Raw genomic sequence first — 24025 nt, forward strand, 5'->3', positions numbered from 1 at the left:
CTTTGCAGATCCTCTCCAGTTTTGTCAGGTTGGATGGTAAACATTGGTGGACAGCCATTTTTAGGTCTCTCCAGAGATGCTCAATTGGGTTTAAGTCAGGGCTCTGGCTGGGCCATTCAAGAACAGTCACAGAGTTGTTGTGAAGCCACTCCTTCGTTATTTTAGCTGTGTGCTTAGGGTCATTGTCTTGTTGGAAGGTAAACCTTCGGCCCAGTCTGAGATCCTAAGCACTCTGGAGAAGGTTTTCATCCAGGATATCCCTGTACTTGGCCACATTCATCACATTCATCAGACGCAAGTGCTCCCCACACTCGCGCTCAATCTTCTATTTCGCTCGAGCGAACACTTTTGATTTTTGTTAGTCGTGGGGCGGGACTTTACTTATTTCAGAGTAACCTCAAATGTCATTGGTCAATTCAGTTTTTCGGAAGTCTGTTGTGATTGGATGCCTGTTGTAAAACGATTAGACATGGCTTGAACCAGATGAAAAATACTATAGTAATTTATAGTAAATACTATAGTGTTTTTGAACCATACTAAAGTAAAGTACTTTAATTTGCTGTGGTAATTCTATCGTTGTTGAGGGTAATATAAACAAATTGACTTTACCCAAATACTGTAATTTTCTACAACTGCAGGGTATATTACTACAATATACACTAGAGTTTACTGTAGTAAAAACTAAAGTAGCCTATACAGTATTTATTACAGTTTATCAGTTCATCATAGTTAATACACTGTATACTGAAGCATTCATTAACAAAGTGTTGTAAATAGTATAATGTATATAGTATACTACACTTTACTATAGTATGGTCCAAAACACTATAGTATTTACTATTATTATGCAAGTGAGTTAAACTTTATTTATTGACTGATTGATTGCATTATTATTATTATTATATGTCCTTATTAGATACTATATTAACTTGATTTATTATTTTTTCTATGGAGCTGTAGCTGCTGGGGAAAATGAGAACATAGTAGTTCACTGCTACATTATCATTATACTTCCACTAAACAGTCTGTTTACCCATGATAGTATACAAAAACAACAACAAAAAAACTAAATATGTCTTAGATATAAAGATTTCTAAATTGGGTTTCGGGGGGTATGATCATTCATACTGTGTATTGTATCAACGTTAACTGCAACCTTTCAACATAGTGAAATGCTGAAACCATTTTATACTGTATTTAATGGAAAATATATTAACCTGATAATATTAAACTGACAAAGAATGATAACAAAAAGCTTACACAACAACTCTTGTTGATATGAATCTTTCATCAAAAGCCACATGAAGCAATTCTGGATTTAGAATCATGGTTACAACTATTTAATGGACACTTTTGACATTTCTGTAGTTCTCAGAACTGATATAATTTTGGCTGGGTAAACAGATACTGTTTAGTGGAAGTATAGTGGTAATGTAGCGGTGAACTACAGCAAATATAACTAGGCGTTCTCTTATTTCCCCAGCAGCTACACCTCCATAAAAATAATAATAAATCAAGTTAATGTATCTAGTAAGGCCATATTATAATAATAATGCAATCAATCAGTTAATAAATAAAGTTTAACTCAGTTGCATCTGGTCCATTGATGAAGCCATGTCTAATCGTTTTACAACAGGCGTCCAATCAAAACAGACTTCTGAAAAAACTGAATTGACCAATGACATTTGAGCTTACACTGAAATAAGTAAATCCCGCCCCACGACTGACATCAAAAGTGTTCGCGCGAGCGAAATAGAAGAGTGCGAGTGTGGGGAATGATGACGCGCGTGCTGCGAGTCTTGTCCGAGCACGCGAGGGCTATGAGGGGTGACTTCAACAAAATGTGATGATTGCTAAGCAAACTGAGAGGAGAACTAATGTGTATATAATCAAATTAAATCGGCTGAATTGCCTGTGCGAGCAAGCTTTAACTAATCTACAGCGCAACATCGATGCACAAAAAAAAAAAAAAAATTACTAATTCAATAATTTTTTAATCAAATATTAATTTACCGAATTGAATTAGAACAGAATATAGCCTTTTAATATATGTCTTTTTTAAACGAAATAATTCAAAGCGAAAAGAAATAGGCTACTCTCTGATTATGTAGGCCTATCCGAATGAAATGTGCATCTCTGCGGAAATGATGAGAGTCAGCAATGTCAATTTTTGTTTTATTAGTAAACAATTAAAATGTCTCCTTGCTGTTTTTTGCCAGTTTCATAATCATTACTTTTGCCAGTTCTCAATGCAAGGTTTATGCCTGCCCTTGCTATATAGATATTGCGTAAACGCTCATTAATATGGTTTATTCTCTCCAGTATTTAAGAAATTAAATGAATTTAAATGTGATTAGTCACCAATGGCTTAAATGAACTAGTACTAGTCGACTAGAAATAACTTATTTTACATATTTTCGATCCAGTATGTCACAAAGGGTTTGAGCTTGCGCTCCGTTTAAATCTATATTTTAAAATTATATTACTAACCTGGGCTGGGTTTCCCAATAACGATGTATCTTAGCTCTTAAGAGCGCTTTCTAAGTGCGAGGTTACGAACGCTCGCTGCAATTCCACGTGCGTTTCCCAAAAATGCCCTTAACATGAACGCGCGAGAACGCGCTCTACGTGCTACTTAAGAGTCGCTGTCCGTTTCTCAAGTGCTGAATATTACCTTATAAAATCGTATCCTTTAACGTTTAACCTAATAATCGTCACCTGATGTGGTTTAAAATAAATAAATAAAGGTACCTTTCAAAAAGATTAAATTAATGTTCTTCTGGAGGAGGTAGAGCTAAACAAAGATGTAATTGTCAGACGATTTCTTTAAGCTATATATATATATATATATATATATATATATATATATATATATATATATATATATATATGAAGACTTCAGATGCAAAAGCCTATAAGTGCCGTCTGAAATGTTCTTCTAAAATTAGCATTTTTATCAAGCTTGTATGTTTAGGTTCAGTAATTTCACTTTAATGGCAATTAATAGGTCATTTTCTTTTCCATTAATGTGAAATAACTGAACATAAACATAGGCCTACAAGCTTGATAAAACTGTTCATTTTATAAGAAAATTTCAGATGGCACTTAGAGGCTTTTGCATCTGAAGTCTTCATATATATACACACACAGTCAAACCACAATTTATTCAGACACCTTGAACATTTCATTCATTATTACAAATTATTCACTATAGTTTTTTTTTTTTTTTTTTTTTTTTTTTTTTAATGGTAGTAAAATATGACAAGATCTCAAATAACACTTTAGCAAAACATGGTCAGGTCAAAGTGTCTGAATAATTTTGGTTCCAAATTTGTATCAATTTTACTGGTAGTCCACTGTATGAAGAATTTTTGGGCATAATATGTCACAGTTTACTTTATTTTGTCATTCTCACTTACATAAATTAACCATAGTGTCTATATTTAACTTAAATTAATTATAGTTTATATATATATATATATATATATATATATATATATATATATATATATATATATATGTGTGTGTGTATGTGTGTGTATGTGTGTGTATGTGTGTGTGTTTGTGTGTGAAATCAATCAAACTGTGATTCAGTGTTTTTGAAGTTAATATCTAAACTTGTTTATGTTTTAAAATTTAGTTTATAGTTGAAAAAAGTCAGTCACTTCAGAAACACTTGGAAGAACTCCTATAGTATTTCATAGAGCTTTAGGCCTTGGGTGGTAGGCCTAATATAAAGCCTATATAAAGGGTATATAGGGTGACAGTAGTACAAATTATGTACTTCATCTAGCCAATTTCTACAGGTGTACAGACAAATTTTTTATTGCAGACATGTTGTGTATTTTTATTTTTTTTATTTTCTTCCGTTTTCTTTTCATATTAAACAACAAAGAGGATTTAAGAGGAATACAGTCAAAACCTTAGCTATGTTATACACATTGCACTTGAATAAAGGTGTAATCTGCCGGTTGTCCTGTAGGTGACCTCATAACTCTGTCTTCTTACGATGCACTTAGGGCTTAACGATTACTCCTGAGCACTCGTAGATCTACGATCATTTTCAAGTGCAACTTAAGTTACGATGCTTTTGGGAAACAGACCTTAATATTAAGATCACTCGTACGATCGTTTTTACGATCAACTTAGGCTTACGATGCTTTTGGGAAACGCAGCCCAGGGCAGCGTTTCCCAAAAGCATCGTAAGCCTAAGTTGATCGTAGCTCCATTGGTTTCAATGGAGCTACGATCAACTTAAGCTTACGATGCTTTTGGGAAACGCTGCCCAGGTTAGTAATATAATTTTAAAATATAGATTTAAACGGAGCGCAAGCTCAAACCCTTTGTGACATACTGGATCAAATATGTAAAATAAGTTATTTCTAGTCGACTAGTACTAGTTCATTTAAGCCATTAGTGACTAATCACATTTAAATTCATTTAATTTCTTAAATACTGGAGAGAATAAACCATATTAATGAGCATTTACGCAATATCTATATAGCAAGGGCACGCATAAACCTTGCATTGAGAACTGGCAAAAGTAATGATTATGAAACTGGCAAAAAACAGCAAGGAGACATTTTAATTGTTTACTAATAAAACAAAAATTGACATTGCTGACTCTCATCATCTCCGCAGAGATGCACATTTCATTCGGATAGGCCTACATAATCAGAGAGTAGCCTATTTCTTTTCGCTTTGAATTATTTCGTTTATAAAAAAAGACATATATTAAAAGGCTATATTCTGTTCTAATTCAATTCGGTAAATTAATATTTGATTAAAAAATTATTGAATTAGTAATTTTTTTTTTTTTGTGCATCGATGTTGCGCTGTAGATTAGTTAAAGCTTGCTCGCACATGCAATTCAGCCGATTTAATTTGATTTTCCGACATATGAAATGCATACCTATCTGCAGTGCGGCCTTTCTGCAGTTATTTACATAAATATAGCATATATATTAAGGTTAAGATCCAGAACAAAAATGAAACTGGCACGAATCTTTTGCTATGTGTTTGATAACGCACATGCAAGTACCCAGAATCTACAACAACCCAGCAAACACAAACGTTCCCCTAACGTTCCCATATGGTTCCCGTTTGGTTATTTTTTTGGGGAACCAAATAAGAACGTTCTAGGAACGTTCTCTATTGGTTCTTTTTTTGCTACCTAATGAGAACGTTTCCAGAACGTTCCCTGCAGGTTATATTTGGGATTTATTTTTATAACCTAAAGAGAACGTTCTGGGAACGTTCCCTGCAGGTTATTTTTGGTTCTTTTTTGACAACCTAAAGAGAACCTTCCCAGAACGTTCCCTGCAGGTTATTTTTTGGTTCTTTTTTTTGTAACCTAAAGAGAACGTTCCCAGAACGTTCCCTGCAGGTTATTTTTTGGTTCTTTTTTGTAACCTAAAGAGAAGGTTCCCAGAACGTTCCCTGCAGGTAATTTTTTTGTTCCTTTTTGCAACCTAAAGAGAACCTTCCCAGAACGTTCCCTGCAGGTTATTTTTATTTTTAGATTTCATTATAACCAAACTATTGCAGAAGTGTCTGATCACGCGCTTCTCCAGCACGCGCTTCTGTCTTCCACAGAGAGCCGCGCACTCGCGTAATTTAAAAATTAACGGTCATTTCATTTTACTGACTGGCTAACATTTGTTTATCGATCTCCTTATTCAATAATTATTTATAATTAATATATGTACGAGTGTAAATAGTGTGATTTCAGAGACATTTGACATGTAATTGAAGACAACATGATGTTAACCGAGAAGTTTTTGTTAACCGACCAAAAGAGAGCACCCGCTAATTCAGTGGTAAGAAATTAATGTAATGTTATCCCAGTTAAAGTCACATAATTGTTATAATTTTTTTTAGTGTCTGTGAATAAAATTAATATTTAAAAACCCAATATTGTGTTGAAGTCATTGTTTGTCGCTTAAGAAACGTAAAATCTGCTATTGGTACAGTGTCACTGATACAATTCACGAAATCTTACATATTAATGCATAAATTCGATCTTATTTAATCCTCCATAAGGTTTATGTGCTCGGATTATTTATAACATATTTCTATTGATTAAATAAAAGTTCAAAACAAAACATGGTCTGTAGTATTGACGTCCATTCATGCGATCTTCCGTGCCGCTGACATCATATGGGACGCGGAGTGACAACGAGCCTACAACAGTAAATTATATCGGAGTAAAAAGAGGTTAGGGGAACGTTCCGGGAACGTTCTAAGAACGTTCTGGGAAGGTTAGGGGAACGTTCTCCAAACCAACAGGGAACGTTCTATTTACGTAAAGAAAACTTTCCTGGCTAACCAACAGAGAACGTTAGGATGTATGTTCTGGGAACGTTCCCAGAACGTTCTGGGAACTAGAAACTAACGTTCCCAGAACGTTCTGGGAACCAAAAATTGTTAGCTGGGAATCTATTATGCCACATTAAAGAGCGCCAAAACGGTATTTATTGCTTGAATTTCTTAATGAAATGGACAGAATTTTAAATCTGAGTCTTTGTTCCATATCAAAAGCAACACAAAGCTTTAAGCCTTTTGCAATTTATTGAGTGGGAGGTGTCAATTGAAAAAGGCATATAGCCTGGGATTCGATATTGGTCTTATGAATGTGACCAAAACAGCAAGGAGACATTTTAATTGTTTATTAATAAAGTAATGTTTTCTGAATCGGTGTCGGCTGCAAAGATGAAGTTGACATTGGCTCTCCTCGTCTCCTCATGGACGCGCTTAGAGAGAGAATGAGCATTCCATTCGGTTTATTCTACATAAACAGAGTAGCCTATTTCTTTTCGTTTTGAATTATTTCGTTTTCGTTAAAGTAGATATTGCATGCTTTCTATAGAGAAATTCCCCATGTATGTGAGGCAAGCAGCCTATACGCTGAGTTTCGGTTCATTTATTGTAAGCATTCCAGTTCACGCGCCAGTGATTGCGCTGGCACATGTCATGATTATATTTTCTACTATATTTGCTTCTTACTTATTACATCCAAGCAATTGGTTGATGAAACATTGATTGAAATTAAGATACAATTTTTACAAAACGAAATTCACTTTAAAGAAAGGCTTTCTACAAAACAAAACTTAAGTGAATTTCGTTTTGTAAAAATTGTATCTTAACTTTAATCAATGTTTCATCAACCAATTGCCTGGATTTAATAAATAAGAAGCAAAATATAGCAGAAAATATAATCCTGACATAGATGCGCGGGCGCGATCACTCGCAGGTGAACTGGAGCGTGCCTTATAGGCTAAATGAACCGAAACTCAGCGTATAGGCTACTTGCCTCACATACATGAGAAATATACAGAAAGCGTGAAATGTCTACTTTTAAACGAAATAATTCAATAGGCTACTCTCTGATTATGTAGGCCTAATCGAATGAAATGTGCATCTCTGCGGAGATGATGAGAGTCAGCAATGTCAACATCTTTGCAGCCGACACTGATTCAGAAAACAATAGTTTATTAATAAACAATTAAATTGTCTCCTTGCTGTTTTTTTTTTTTTTTTTTTGCCACTTTTATAATCATTACTTTTGCCGGTTCTTAATGCAAGGTTATATCTATATAGTAGGCTACCCAAGACTCCACAGAGTCATATAGATATTGCGTAAACGCTCATTAATATGGTTTATTCTCTCTAGTATTTAAGAAATTATATGAATTTAAATGTGATTAGTCACTAATGGCTTAAATGAACTACTACTAGTCGACTAGAAATAATTTATTTCACATAGTTTTGATACAGTATGTCACAAAGGTTTGAGCTTTCGCTCCGCACCATATTCTGACACAAACACAGAGGGAGCATCTACATCATTATCAGTTTAAAATTATATTTGTGTATGACTAAACTGTACTATTTCTTTAGAACAAAACTTTGCAGCAGGTCTATCGACTCAAGTCATATACCAATCTTCTTCAGTGTCCCACCCCAACACACACCAGAGAAAAAACTTTGCAGGTCATATGAGAGAGAGAATACTTGCATTCAGTGAGCTTATAATGCTGCATTTTATTGTCAGTAAACGTAAGGGCGTTGTAAAATAAATAAAATAATAATAAAATAAAAAATGCATAAGTGGAAAAATTAAATCTATTTTTTCATTAAACAACAGTTTAAATATATTACATTATACAAAATGACCAAATAAAAGAGCAGAATAAGCTGATCTAGCATGTTAAATGGTGGCATCTTAGCAGATGAATGGTACACCCCCTTAAGCTCACAAAAATGGTTTGACCCAAGTTCTCAGCAGCCAATGACAATGACCCGTTCAAGCAGATTTTTAACGCGTATTTAACGTGTATTTAACGCGTACTTCACGCGTGAAGTACACGTCAAATACACGTATTTAACGTGTTGATTTTTCACGCGTATTTCACGTGTTAAATACGTGTATTTAACTTGTATTTTATGGCGTTCGGACGAGCTCATTAATATGACGTTGCAACTTGCACTCGTCTCACTGAACGTCTCACTGACGTCTTAATTTTTTGCTATTAAATCCATTCATTTTAAGACGCAGACGAGGCGTAGACGTCACGCAGACGTCACGTAAATCACGTGTGGCAGTGAAGTGTCGAGTCAGACGTTCACGCGTGATTCACGTGTAGCAGTGAAGTTATTTATTTATTTTTTCGCTAACACGTATCAGAACACGGTCCTCACACGGCTCAGTGCAGTGTGTGAGCCAATGCAGTATTTACCTGCACTTCATTCACTGCTCTCAATGGACGTGACATCTCAGTCTGAATTGTAACGTGACGTCTGCGTCTGACTTTTTTTAAAAAATTTTTGTCAGTTTTTAGTGCAACTTTTCCCCGGCAAACTCAATATACATTAATTACGTGCATATTAAATATACATATATTAATATATAACAATTTAGACTTTTTTTTTTTTTTTTACTTTTTTAAATTGTAAAAGTATAAAGATAACATAAAAAGTATAAAGCCTAAAAGCGAAGTTTGTGTTGCTCTTAGGTATACTCATGTCGTTTAGTTTAATGAAATCCGTTTTGAAATTTTTTACATTTGGGGGTTATTGTTTTTTTTATCTTTTTACATTTTTAATATAGCCTACATGCTTGATGGCCAACCCATCGATCGCAATCAGCTGCTAGATCTGAGACTGTTGCTGTAAATAATAATAAAATACATGGAAAAATGCATTATGCCTGATTAATGTTCAGTTTTTCAAGCACCTCTCTTCTTATATTTTACATTTAAAATATAAATTAGGATTCTAATATTATTTTATCATGTTTTCCTTTCTTTTTTAAAAAGAAAATGTTAGCTTTTATTCAGCAATAATGTTAAATTGATAAGATTTCTATATTTTGAATAATAATCTGCCAGTATTCATCAATCAATCCTGTAAAAATATCACAGAAAAATATTAAGCAGCACGATTTTTTCCGACGTTGACATTGAAGGATCATGCGTCAAAGACGACTGGAGTAATGATGCTGAGAACTCAGCTTTGCATCTCAGAAATAAATATAAAGTATATTAAAATAGAAAACCATTATTTTAAATTGTAACAATATTATAATAACACTATAAACCAGACCCCGCCTCTTCAATATATAAATAAATAAAACCTTATATAAATGATTCACCAATTTTATTTGTTTGTTTATTTATTTATTTGTCGTGTCCTCGATCCTTATCATTGCGTGAAATGAAAATAGAGCTAAACAACGACGCTGGCACTCGCTCACCAATAGATGGCGTCGTTGGCCCATGTTTAATTCATTTTATCCGACAACAGAAATAAATGATTGGGTGCTCATACAAGTATGTAAATAAATAAATAGTTTCAGTAGCCACAAGAAGAAAAGAAAACAGATAAGTTAACAAAGAAGTCATGAATAGAAGTAAAAACTACTGGAAAGAATTCTAGCAGCTGCATTATGGACTAACTTTAACTTGTTTATTGAAGATGCAGGACAACCAGATATCGTTGAGAAAAGATAAGTTTTTTAAGCTTTATGATCAGTGGATTGTGTACCAAACAAGAAAAGATTAATTGAATAGGCTATATAAAGGTGTCCGATAGAGACAAAAATGATATCTCGATATTTTCTGGGATTTTTAGCCATAACCATAATCAGACTATATTTTAGCTGAGTCTGTCTTTCTCTCTCTCTTTCCCAAACACAGCTGATGTGCAGCCATTACAATATTTCAGTTTTGTTTTTAATGGCAAGGTGGTCAATTTCTTTTCGTTTCTTTAGTTAATTTAGAAATATTTTGGGAACATTCTATGTTTGTTAAAATCAAGTTTTTTTTTTTTAAGGAACAATGAGCGGCCAGCCGCAGGAAGCGCAATGAGCATATGTTTGATCAATTTAGCCTTCTTCACAAATCAACACGACTTGCATAAAATAATATTTATGGATGAGAAAAAAGAAAAAAGAAAAAAAAAACATGTCATGCATTTTACCATACTAATTAAAAAAAAAATTACCCTAGATAAATGTGCACTACTGATTAAAATAAATAAATAAATAAATAAAAACAAAAAATAATAATAAAATGTGCTCGCTTTTGTCTTTTGAGGTGTAAATGTTTTATAGTATTCTAACAGATCGCCTGTCAATCACTTTGGCGAAACTATAAATCTAAATATTACAACTCCAAAATAAAAGATTGCAAATATTGTTTATTTTAGTAAAATTAGCCCATAATATAGCAGTGTTTAAACATTCGTTCTTTTGGTGTTGGTCTAGAGACTCCTAGTGGTGAATACATGCTAGAACAACTTTTTTATGATTTCTTCAAAACATCCGTGGATATACTTCGGTAAAGTTGGTTTTATATTCGCACATTCAGACTTCTGATAAATTCAGGCTTTCCAATAAATGTGCAATAAATTAATGTTTGCAAATTTTAAGCAGCGACATGATATTGACAACCAACGATTGTCAACTTACAACATTTTTCACAGTCGATCAAAATAGGCAAGCATTGTTTTAATGGCATATTTACTTGTGAATGTCCACTGAATGTCCAATATAGTGTGATTAACAAGGCTATTGAATACGGATGTGCGAATGTGCGAATATAAAACCAACTTTACCGAAGTCGTGGATATGTGGAAGAAGCAATTGCATACAGAATTTTTTATATCATTTGTATAAATGTTTACTTTTTGGAATAAAAAGCTATACATAAGAAAGGTAAAAAGCACTTAATTGCTAATTAAACATAATTGATGATAAGTGTAAACAATAATAGAGAATGAATAGGTATAATAAAGCTCTAATTAGTGTATGGAATGTGCTGGAAACCCTTGCAGCAAAGCAGACGTCACGTAGACGTCACGTCCAGGCAGTCGAACTGTAATGTGGCAGACGCAGACGTCACGCTCGGCAGACGCAGACGTCACGTTCGGCAGACGCAGACGTGACGTTCAGTGAGACGAGTGCATGTTGCAACGTCATATTAATGAGCTCGTCCGAACGCCATAGTATTTTAAGTGTGAAATACACGTCAAATACACGTATTTAACGTGTTGTTGACGTGTTAAAATTCACGTGTATTTGGCCCTCATGGCCTTCCATAGACGTGCAGACGTTCAGACGGGCAGACGTTCAGACGTGCAGACGTTCAGACGTGCAGACGGGCAGACGTGTATGAGGGGTGACTTCAACAAAATGTAATGTATGGCGTTCGGACGAGCTCATTAATATGACGTTGCAACATGCACTCGTCTCACTGAACGTCACGTCTGCGTCTGCCGAACGTGACGTCTGCGTCTGCCGAACGTGACGTCTGCGTCTGCCGAACGTGACGTCTGCGTCTGCCACATTACAGTTCGACTGCCTGGACGTGACGTCTACGTGACGTCTGCTTTGCTGCAAGGGTTTCCAGCACATTCCATACACTAATTAGAGCTTTATTATACCTATTCATTCTCTATTATTGTTTACACTTATCCTCAATTATGTTTAATTAGCAATTAAGTGCTTTTTACCTTTCTTATGTATAGCTTTTTATTCCAAAAAGTAAACATTTATACAAATGATATAAAAAATTCTGTATGCAATTGCTTCTTCCACATATCCACGACTTCGGTAAAGTTGGTTTTATATTCGCACATTCGCACATCCGTATTCAATAGCCTTGTTAATCACACTATATTGGACATTCAGTGGACATTCACAAGTAAATATGCCATTAAAACAATGCTTGCCTATTTTGATCGACTGTGAAAAATGTTGTAAGTTGACAATCGTTGGTTGTCAATATCATGTCGCTGCTTAAAATTTGCAAACATTAATTTATTGCACATTTATTGGAAAGTCTGAATTTATCAGAAGTCTGAATGTGCGAATATAAAACCAACTTTACCGAAGTATATCCACGGATGTTTTGAAGAAATCATAAAAAAGTTGTTCTAGCATGTATTCACCACTAGGAGTCTCTAGACCAACACCAAAAGAACGAATGTTTAAACACTGCTATATTATGGGCTAATTTTACTAAAATAAACAATATTTGCAATCTTTTATTTTGGAGTTGTAATATTTAGATTTATAGTTTCGCCAAAGTGATTGACAGGCGATCTGTTAGAATACTATAAAACATTTACACCTCAAAAGACAAAAGCGAGCACATTTTATTATTATTTTTTGTTTTTATTTATTTATTTATTTATTTTAATCAGTAGTGCACATTTATCTAGGGTAATTTTTTTTTTAATTAGTATGGTAAAATGCATGACATGTTTTTTATTTTTATTTTTTATTTTTTCTCATCCATAAATATGATTTTATGCAAGTCGTGTTGATTTGTGAAGAAGGCTAAATTGATCAAACATATGCTCATTGCGCTTCCTGCGGCTGGCCGCTCGGTTGTTCCTTAAAAAAAAAACTTGATTTTAACAAACATAGAATGTTCCCAAAATATTTCTAAATTAACTAAAGAAACGAAAAGAAATTGACCACCTTGCCATTAAAAACAAAACTGAAATATTGTAATGGCTGCACATCAGCTGTGTTTGGGAAAGAGAGAGAGAAAGACAGACTCAGCTAAAATATACTCTGATTATGGTTATGGCTAAAAATCCCAGAAAATATCGAGATATCATTTTTGTCTCTATCGCACACCTTTATATAGCCTATTCAATTAATCTTTTCTTGTTTGGTACACAATCCACTGATCATAAAGCTTAAAAAAACTTATCTTTTCTCAACGATATCTGGTTGTCCTGCATCTTCAATAAACAAGTTAAAGTTAGTCCATAATGCAGCTGCTAGAATTCTTTCCAGTAGTTTTTACTTCTATTCATGACTTCTTTGTTAACTTATCTGTTTTCTTTTCTTCTTGTGGCTACTGAAACTATTTATTTATTTACATACTTGTATGAGCACCCAATCATTTATTTCTGTTGTCGGATAAAATGAATTAAACATGGGCCAACGACGCCATCTATTGGTGAGCGAGTGCCAGCGTCGTTGTTTAGCTCTATTTTCATTTCACGCAACGATAAGGATCGAGGACACGACAAATAAATAAATAAACAAACAAATAAAATTGGTGAATCATTTATATAAGGTCTTATTTATTTATATATTGAAGAGGCGGGGTCTGGTTTATAGTGTTATTATAATATTGTTACAATTTAAAATAATGGTTTTCTATTTTAATATACTTTATATTTATTTCTGAGATGCAAAGCTGAGTTCTCAGCATCATACTCCAGTCGTCTTTGACGCATGATCCTTCAATGTCAACGTCGGAAAAAATCGTGCTGCTTAATATTTTTCTGTGGTATTTTTACAGGATTGATTGATGAATACTGGCAGATTATTATTCAAAATATAGAAATCTTATCAATTTAACATTATTGCTGAATAAAAGCTAACATTTTCTTTTTAAAAAAGAAAGGAAAACATGATAAAATAATATTAGAATCCTAATTTATATTTTAAATGTAAAATATAAGAAGAGAGGTGCTTGAAAAACTGAACATTAATCAGGCATAATGCATTTTTCCATGTATTTTATTATTATTTACAGCAACAGTCTCAGATCTAGCAGCTGATTGCGATCGATGGGCTGGCCATCAAGCATGTAGGCTATATTAAAAATGTAAAAAGATAAAAAAAACAATAACCCCCAAATGTAAAAAATTTCAAAACGGATTTCATTAAACTAAACGACATGAGTATACCTAAGAGCAACACAAACTTCGCTTTTAGGCTTTATACTTTTTATGTTATCTTTATACTTTTACAATTTAAAAAAGTAAAAAAAAAAAAAAAAGTCTAAATTGTTATATATTATTATATGTATATTTAATATGCACGTAATTAATGTATATTGAGTTTGCCGGGGAAAAGTTGCACTAAAAACTGACAATTTTTTTTTTAAAAAAGTCAGACGCAGACGTCACGTTACAATTCAGACTGAGATGTCACGTCCATTGAGAGCAGTGAATGAAGTGCAGGTAAATACTGCATTGGCATCACACTGCACTGAGCCGTGTGAGGACCGTGTTCTGATACGTGTTAGCGAAAAAATAAATAAATAACTTCACTGCTACACGTGAATCACGCGTGAACGTCTGACTCGACACTTCACTGCCACACGTGATTTACGTGACGTCTGCGTGACGTCTACGCCTCGTCTGCGTCTTAAAATGAATGGATTTAATAGCAAAAAATTAAGACGTCAGTGAGACGTTCAGTGAGACGAGTGCAAGTTGCAACGTCATATTTTTGACCTTGTCCGAACGCCATAGTAATGATTGCTAAGCAAACTGAGAGGAGAACTAACGTGTATACGCACGCCAGCCGTCTGGCCAAAATCCCATAGTATTCAGGCGTCAGACGTCAGATATGAGACGTTAGACGTCACGGTCACGTGTTAGAGCTGCGCTCAAAGTGCGCGGTGGCGATGGCGGGTATGGCGCTCCCTTTGTGTCATTTCTATGAGGGGTGACTTCAACAAAATGTGATGATTGCTAAGCAAACTGAGAGGAGAACTAACGTGTATACGCACGCCAGCCGTCTGGCCAAAATCCCATAGTATTCAGGCGTCAGACGTCAGATATGAGACGTTAGACGTCACGGTCACGTGTTAGAGCTGCGCTCAAAGTGCACGGCGGCGATGGCGGCGACGTAGTTGAGAAAGTATATTTTTTACTTTGCGTCTGGATAACGTACGTGTGGATAAACGTCTGGATAACGTACGTGTGGATAAACGCCTGGATAACGTACGTGTGGATATATGGCAAGCCAAAGTACTCACAAACGCCTGGTCGGACGTCTGATTGCACACTGACGCGTCAAAAGCGCGCGTTTTGGCAGCAAAACGCGCGTCCTCGACGTGTGATTTGCGTTAAGAAGGCGCGTTCTTAACGCGCGCTTTGGTATCATGGAAAACGCGCGTCAAGAACGCGCGTTTTTGTGTACTTAAACGCGCGTTCTCGACGTGTGATTTGCTATTAAAACGCGCGTTCTTGACGTGCGCTTTGGAGTGACAAAAAACGCGCGTTTTTGACGTGCGTTTATCATAACGAAAATGGGCGTCGAATACGTGCGTTTTGAGTCAGACAAAACGCTCGTTATGAACGTGTAAACAGGTAAACCAAACAGACAGTGCAAACGTGTGTTTGAAGTGTCCATCAGGCGAAGAGAACGCGCTCTTTCCTTAGTGTTCTCAAAAGTGCACGTCGAAAGCGTGTGCTCTCTCTTTAGGGCTTTGAGTCTGTTATAGGTTTAGGACAGCATTATCATTAAACTCAACCAAAACAACATGGAATTATCAAGGATAAATTTGGCAGATGATTATAATTGTTGAGTTATAATCCAGTATAATTAATATGAAATATGCATATGAACACGTAAAACTATTATTTAAAATAGCCGTGGGGGATGACAGGATAAATATACCTTCGATCAAGGCCAAAAGTTTGTAAGGAGCCAATAAAATACTACACCACATGTATGATCATCTTGGCTATATATTACGGTGGCGTATTGCCTCATACATAATATGTTTTCCACTCAATTATGTCGTTAAGACATCTTTTTCTCATAATAACGAGATGTTATGTCGTTAAAACGACATATTTTGTACGTGTACGAAAAATACCTTTATACCTTTATCTGATCTATAGAGCTCATATCAGTTCAATTTACATTTATTTTGTTTAGCGCTTTTCACAATACGCAGTCCTATAGTTTTAAGCAGCTTTAGGAAATGCTTTAACATTACAATTTGGAGTACATAATCTGTTATCAAAGGTGACTGTACAAGTTATGGCCTAATTTCAGACATATATAGCGTACATACATAGGCTATATGTAGTTGGCTAACATTAATTTAAACAATGTAGCCTATTAAGGTAGAAACAATGAGCGATGTCCAGAAAAATGTGTAGACATAGCTTATATTAAACGCTGTAGCCTACTAAGAAAGCATAGGTACTACACAGAAAAATGTATTCGTGCAGAATTTGATATTTTAATAGCCTATCACTTAGTAGGCTACATTAAGAGACCTTAAGCTTTTTCTTTATAACGGTTTTCTATAAGAGAAAAACACTTAATTAAACGAACTGCGTTCATATTAGGCTCATCTGCTTTGCTGTACATAGTATGGTTTAGTATGGTGTTTACTGAGTTTGGTCTTCTATGTCACACATTACACAAGCATTAAGCTTTAAACATGTATTTTAGGCTATTTCCACAACAAATCCATAATGGTATTCATAATGAAAATAGTTATAAAAAGTATAAAATAATCATAAACAAATTATAGCATTCATTACAAACAATATTTATTTTAAAGCCTAAAATATTATTTAAATCGAAACTGTTGGGCTCTCATTCGGCACAAATCCAATTGTTTTTTTAGCACTTGGACGTTAAAATATATTTACGCCTATGTTGTTAAACAATGCTTTCATAGGGGCATTTAATCCCATAGGGGGGCACCACTACTTAGGTATTTTTAGTTCCCCTACAAATCTTTTCAATTTAATGGTATTCAGAAAAACAGAACAATAATGAAAAATATAATATATATTTTCCATATGCACTAGTATTTAGATGCTATAGCCTATTTATTATTTAAACTCTCTGATTGTACACAGATATTTAAAATGAGCAGTGGAACTTTTTCTGTATTTGGTTGACTGTATTTTGTTTTGACAATAAACAGGCTGTGAAGTCAAGTTATAGTAGGCTAGCTACTAAAACTGATAGTCTATGGCGCCGGCGCGTTCACTTGATTTTTTTTTATTTTTATAAAAGCGTAAACAACTTAAAATACTCAGACATTTATGGTCATAAGAGTAATACCATTACAATCTGTGTAGGTATAACTATTATTGTAACTATTATTTGTACTCACACAATAAAACATTGCTTGAAAAATAAAGACAAGCAATGCCTTTCCGTGAACTTCTCAAAAATGAATGGAAACTCAGCATATTAGATGGTCTACTTGTCGAAACTTTGTACTTGTACTTTTTTCTTTCATTTTCTTAATATGTTAATTATAGGTTTAATATATTTTGTGTATGCCTAGCTATATAGGAAGAAGCTATTTATTCCTTTTATAAGATTTTATCTCGTTTCTTCTCCGTTCACAGAAGCGCTGCATGCGATGCAATGAATCCTCCTGTTTTGTTGTTTCTTCTATATAGCCTAGGCTAAAACTGAACCCCTGGGATTTTTTCCTCATTCTAATTTCGCTTAATTCTAATTTAACATAATCTTGTCGGTTAATGAAAGGATCGCCTCAGGGGGGAGAAAGGAAATTATATTGAAATTTTCAACTAATATTTAGGCTATATTTTCTTAAATTTCAGGTTTATTTCGATTAGCATAAATGTTTTGAATAGTTTTTTTTTAGTTAACTATAGGCTAATATCCTTGCCTAGACAAAACACCCACAGAACTGCAGTACAGCCACAGTCATTTTTCCAGCTGTTTGAGCCACGAATATTTACAAATATTCACGAATTATTTAATGCCGTCTGAGACACAATCTCTGACCGGGAGTCTCAGACTCATCGAGGCCAATAAACCTTTTAAGAATAATGACACAAATGTTGGAAAAGTAATGTAGATATTTTTGGAGGTAGGCTATTGTCTCCACTTTCATTTATCAGTTTTATTTTGATAAATAGGTCAATGACAATATAGCATTATTGTTGTATCCGTAGTGTCAGGCCTGTTTACCGGTATTTTAGCTATATTATTTTTGAATAGGCCTATAATAAAATGCGACTGAAACACCAATGATAATTTTTTTCTCTTTTATTAGGCTAGAAACTGCATAGGCTATAATATTGTGTTCATTATTCTATGGGCATTGCCATCGATACAGGCATCGAAATGTATTTTACACTATATTTGAAATGTATTTTACTTTATCACACTTCCGCACTCGAAAAGCATAAGCAAATATAAAGGCACTGATCTAAGATAAATTCTCTATTATAGATCAGATAAAGGTAGACGTGTTCACGTCATATATGCCTACAAAATATGTCGTTTTAACGACATAACATCTCGTTATTATGAGAAAAAGATGTCTTAACGACATAATTGAGTGGAAAAAATATTATGTATGAGGCAATACGCCACCGTAATATATAGCCAGGATGATCATACATGTGGTGTAGTATTTTATTGGCTCCTTACAAACTTTTGGCCTTGATCGAAGGTATATTTATCCTGTCATCCCCCACGGCTATTTTAAATAATAGTTTTACGTGTTTATATGCATATTTCATATTAATTATACTGGATTATAACTCAACAATTATAATCATCTGCCAAATTTATCCTTGATAATTCCATGTTGTTTTGGTTGAGTTTAATGATAATGCTGTCCTAAACCTATAACAGACTCAAAGCCCTAAAGAGAGAGCACACGCTTTCGACGTGCACTTTTGAGAACACTAAGGAAAGAGCGCGTTCTCTTCGCCTGATGGACACTTCAAACACACGTTTGCAGTGTCTGTTTGGTTTACCTGTTTACACGTTCATAACGAGCGTTTTGTCTGACTCAAAACGCACGTATTCGACGCCCATTTTCGTTATGATAAACGCACGTCAAAAACGCGCGTTTTTTTGTCACTCCAAAGCGCACGTCAAGAACGCGCGTTTTAATAGCAAATCACACGTCGAGAACGCGCGTTTAAGTACACAAAAACGCGCGTTCTTGAAGCGCGTTTTCCATGATACCAAAGCGCGCGTTAAGAACGCGCCTTCTTAACGCAAATCACACGTCGAGGACGCGCGTTTTGCTGCCAAAACGCGCGCTTTTGACGCGTCAGTGTGCAATCAGACGTCCGACCAGGCGTTTGTGAGTACTTTGGCTTGCCATATGGATAAACGTCTGGATAACGTACGTGTGGATAAACGCCTGGATAACGTACGTGTGGACTAGCATCTGGATAATGTATGTGTGGATAACATTGATAATAATATTTTAGCTTTATTCTTATTTTGTCCAAAGGAAGCTTTAATTAAGGTGTAAATGTTCATAAATGTAGGAAGCATTATAAATCTGTCTCTCTGAATGAAGCTTGGTCATTCCTCCGGCCACCTCTGTTGCGCAAGCACCGCATTTGTTGACTTTTCTCCGTTTAAAGGACACACCGCTATTCCAGCTGAACTAAGGCTTTCACCTCTTAATATGGAAAATAATAATAATAATAATAATAATAGGCTAATAATAATAATAATAATAACAAGCCCAAAAATGCATATAAGTGGCCATGGTAACACTGCAAGTGCGCGCTTGGCTTGAAGCAGCTAAACAAATAAAACAGCAGAGACGAACTCAACGGTCAAACAGGTTTTTGTTTTTTAAGCGCATGTTTACGTAGAAAAATAATGTAAAAGTGCTGCAATGGCATAAAAAACATTAAGGTTAGCACAACGAAATAAACAAATATATTTCATGGTTATACACGCTCGTTTGAGATGTGTTGCATTAATTATTATTAGTAGGCCTAGACTTATTTATTTGTTCATGTGTTTGCATTCGATTTGTCTAATGCAATAAATTGAATTATTATATTTAAGCTTTAGTTATATTTTAGGTGATGTCGCTGGGTAAGTGAATTAAGAACAGTGCTCAGTCATAAAAAAATAAATAATGTTGTTTGTGCGTGAGGCGCCGACGCGATCACTTACATTTTCTTATAAAAGCGGGAAAAAAATAAAATACTCAGACATTTATGGTCACATTTATGTAACATTTCGAATCTGTGAAGGGTTAAATAGGCCTATTATTTCACAAGAAAAAAAAAATGCCTGTAAAATAAAGAAAGCAAAAAGAATTTCCTTTCTGTGGACTTCTCAAAAATGAACCGAAACTCAAATAACTTACTTGTCGCAGTTTGTTCCTTTCATTTTGTTAATATGTTTATTATTTAGGTGAAATAAACTTCGCGCAGAGGTTATTTATTCCTTTTATAGGATTTCTCCATTCAGAAGTGCTGCTGCCCGATGATGATGATGAATCCTCATGTTCTGTTGTTTATTCTGCTATTTGTTCATGTAGGCTAAAACTAATTAAACCCCTGGGATTTTATTAATGGGTCACAGACACGTATTCATTGTAATTTCGTTTAATTCTAATTTTACCTTGTCGGTTAATGAAAAGATAATGATCTCGTCGGTTGAAAGTCAGGGGAGGAAACGAAATGACAAAGGCAACATAGTTTTCGTTTAGTTTAAGTTTTTTTTTAACTAATATTTTTTTTCTTATATTCAGGTTTATTTCGATTAGCATAAATGTTTAATAGCTAGTTTTATTTTTCTTAGTTAACTATAATAACCCTGCCTGGGAAAAACATCCACAACTGCAGTACAGTCAATTTTCCAGCTGTTTAAGCCATGAATATTTACAAATTCACGAACTATTTATTGCCGTCTGGGACACAATCTCAGGCCGGGAGTCTCAGACTCATCGAAGCCAAATACAGTTATTGATGCTCGGGAAGCTAAGCAATTTCTTAACGATCAGCATTTCATCTGAAAGAGGTTCGCCTGAAAATGTTGTCCAATAGAGGGAGCCACAGGATAAGGAATATTTTAAGCTTATTTTCCTTATTTTTAAGCTTATCTGTTTCCATACTTATACTTTTGAACTATAACCATTAAATTTCTTTAACCATGTTCTGACAATATAGTTTTACTGTACATTGACATATGAGAAATGCTTATCCCAAGAATAATTATTTTTATATGCTGTCTTAACTAATAGCCTATGACAGTTTGTTCTGCATGTGCATTTCTTTTTTCCGGTATATAGCTTACAATATTATAATTTCTATTAAAATACATGATTAAAGTGTTTGATAATAGGCCATAGCTTGCACTCTGAATTAATCTTTTAATTTCGAATTTGGTCTTTTAATTTAACTTGCATCATGCATTTTTTTTTTTTTTTTTTTTTTTTTTGATTTGTTTTGTTTTATAAAGGATTTCTATGGGGGACAAAACTCTGTAACAATATGTTTTACTTGGATAATGCTGTCATTATCTTAGCAGTAGTGTTTATGACAGGAGAAATGTGTTGATTAGTTGTCTCTGGTTGTCACTGTAGGACATTAAGCCCAGGCATTTTCAAGTTAAGCAATAGCACATCTTTTAATGTCAGTTGATTGGCTAATAGTGTACGTTAGGTCATGTTTTCGTCAACATATTTAAACAAAATTAGGAATGGAGAAATATTCAGCGATTTTGAGGTGCGTTAAATGTGTTTTCTTTTTGCTCAAAACAAAGCAAAAACACTAATTTAAAGAACTTCAGACAATTTACAAAATAACAACTGGCAAAACTTACTTCAGACGTCACGGCGCAGACGTCACGTAGCTTCTCACGTAGCTTCTCACACGGTTTCTCAGGCGAGAAGAGGGGCGACGAAAGTGTCACGCTTCTTATCACACGTCATTGGTCACGGCTTCTGCTCACGGCAAGGTACGCGACGATCGACACGACTGATTGCTTAGTTAGCATCGTAAATAGAGAAACGACACCTCATACATTTCTTTCCTAACCAAGCTAAAAGACGTGTTAACGCGCGTGTGGAGAACGTCTGCACGTCTGCCCGTCTGCCCGTCTGAACGCAATACTTGGCTAATTTAAAAATAGCGCTCCTACTTTTATGCTTGTATGATGGATTAATAAATGACTAACTAACTAACTGTATTTTTATATGTAGGCTACATTTCTGAAATGCATTTTCTGTAAAGCTGCTTTGAAACAATATGTATTGTGAAAAGCGCTACAGCCTACAACTAAATTTGAATTTAACTGAATTGAACGGACTTGTCTTACTTGAGACACTGTTCGAACAGTAATTTAAGCTATTATTAAATTAGATTAAGTAATTTTCAGCAGAGAAAATCACATTAATAGATAGGCTACATAGGCCTAGCTTTTAACATCCTCAAAGGATATTAAGAAAATACTATTTAGGTTTGGATACATTGAAAAAAAACTAATCTCAACAGCAAAAAGCTTTGAATGTATTTTGAAATATCAATTATGCACGAGCTTGCATGGGAATAGGAAATAGGCTATATAGGCTCCAATAATAATTTAAAAAAAGCTAGTAGAGTGGATGCATTACTTAATTATATTCTGAATTTATATGTTATAAAAATCGTTCTATGAACTTCTAGTAACCTCATTTAAACCGAGTTGTAAATGCTGAAATGAAAGGAGGCTAAATAAATATTATACTAAATATCAATATAAAATTGCCAGTAGATGGCGCCAAGGCCCTGTTCTATTGAGAATACTGGTTGATGTTCAACCTATTCTTTCAAAAACACAAATATATATTTAACACCCACACAACTACTTCTTTCAGACAATTGCAATTGTTCTGCTGTGGCGCTGTTTGGAACTGTATTTTCATTGACTATTGTGTGAAATGCCAGTCATTAATATATTGTTTATTTACAGGCATTCTGGTTTTCTAAAAACTGTTCATTACAGAAACATTCAAACACATATGTATAAATTTGTGTTTTACTTGGTATTTTTCCTCAACTTGTCTCAGTTGGCAATTAATTTTCATTATATTTAAATATATATATATATATATATATATATATATATATATATATATATATATATATATATATATATATATATATACACACATATTTCTGTTACTCAGAAGTGAAACATTATGTGAATTTAAAGTGGCTGCGATACAAATAGAAAATGGGTATAGCCTAAATGTATGTGCTGATGTTGGTTCCTATGACATGCTATTTTAACGTTTTAATTTTTCATTTCACTAATAAAGGAGAATGTAAAGCATTGAATCAACCAGGGGTGCGTTTCCCGAAGCGAACTATGGTCGCAAGTTCCGTCGTTACCATTAGAGTTCAATGGGACTTACGACCATAGTTCACCAACGATGCTTTCGGGAAACGCACCCCAGGTCTCTGAAATAGCTCAGAGGTGCATCTCATGAAGCTTCATTTGACAAGCATATATTGACAGAGCACAACTCAGTGTCACACATTTAGATAATAGAAGAACAACACAGAAACCAACAGTGTCAACAGCCGTGAAGAAGAGGAGTAATAATGTGTGGTGGAAGGGTACGGAGGCAAAAGAGTGGAAGAGTTAAGATTATAGCCGGGGAATCGATATTGGTCTTATGAATGCAGTGTCGACTGCAAAGATGAAGCTGACATTGACTCTCATCATTTCCTCATAGTGGATGCGCTTAGAGAGAGAATGCACATTTCATTCGGTTTATTCTACATAAACAGAGTAGCCTATTTCTTTTCGTTTTGAATTATTTCGTTTTCGTTAAAGTAGATATTTCATGCTTTCTATAGAGATATTTCTCATGTCTCTGAGGCAAGCAGCCGCTGAGTTTCGGTTTATTCATGTAAGACGCGTTCCAGTTCACGCGCCAGTGATCGCGCCCGCGCCTCCATGTCATGATTATATTGTCTACTATAGTTGCTTCTTATTTATTAC

Source organism: Chanodichthys erythropterus, chromosome 16 (assembly GCF_024489055.1).
Source record: "Chanodichthys erythropterus isolate Z2021 chromosome 16, ASM2448905v1, whole genome shotgun sequence".
Classification (NCBI taxonomy): domain Eukaryota; kingdom Metazoa; phylum Chordata; class Actinopteri; order Cypriniformes; family Xenocyprididae; genus Chanodichthys; species Chanodichthys erythropterus.